Source organism: Ranitomeya imitator, chromosome 1 (assembly GCF_032444005.1).
Source record: "Ranitomeya imitator isolate aRanImi1 chromosome 1, aRanImi1.pri, whole genome shotgun sequence".
Lineage (NCBI taxonomy): Eukaryota > Metazoa > Chordata > Amphibia > Anura > Dendrobatidae > Ranitomeya > Ranitomeya imitator.
Genome location: NC_091282.1, coordinates 1024833535 through 1024834132, shown reverse-complemented (window position 1 = coordinate 1024834132; position 598 = coordinate 1024833535). Strand labels below are relative to the sequence as shown.

At 34.3% G+C, this 598-nt stretch overlaps 1 protein-coding gene across 1 annotated transcript in view; it reads right to left on the bottom strand.

Annotated features, from left to right (window-relative positions):
* Positions 1 to 287, bottom strand: part of LOC138655024 (SWI/SNF-related matrix-associated actin-dependent regulator of chromatin subfamily A member 5-like) — a 1239-nt gene extending 952 nt beyond the window's left edge. Inside the window, exons 1-2 of the mRNA XM_069743549.1 lie at positions 143 to 287; positions 1 to 49 (exon numbers count right to left, since the gene is read on the bottom strand). The exon at positions 1 to 49 is cut by the window's left edge and continues 71 nt beyond it. The gene's annotated coding sequence lies outside the window, so the exon portion shown is untranslated. The remainder of the gene's footprint in view (positions 50 to 142) is intronic.
* Between the last annotated feature and the right edge of the window lie 311 nt (positions 288 to 598).

Below are 598 nucleotides of genomic sequence, written 5' to 3'. Positions count from 1 at the left end.
TCAGTCAGCTTTCACCCATGTTTGATAACTTCTCCTTCAGCTCTGCAGTCTAGGTTGGGAATGTTCAAATTAAAAACAGGCATTAATACACTAAAGAAATTAAAATACTTTTAAGAAATGTCCACAGTGAAGGCACACGTACCTTTCTTTCACCCCTTTCTAGGATGGCATCAATATCTTCGTCTGTGATTTCACTGTCCTTTGAGGCAAACACGTGGGTAGCCCCATGTCGGATCATCTGAAGCATTTCATCCTTTCCAAGCTTATTTAGATTTTGATCCACCAGCCTTCCTGTTTAACATATGAAGAATATAATATAATATATATATATATATTTTTTTTTTTAGCGGATGTTACTACCCCTGACTCAATTTTCACCATTTGATATATTACTGTGTATCATTAGTAGATGTGATCATCCATGATTTTCTAGATAGAACGGAGCTTTAAAATGGCCATTTCTCTCATCCACTTAAAGGGGTTTTCCCACAAACAAAAGTTCATTTTAAAAAATACATCTTAAAATAATAATAATTTCCACAATTTTGTTTAAATAAAATGTTCCCGTGCTGAGAATCTTATAAATGTGCCCCTGTTG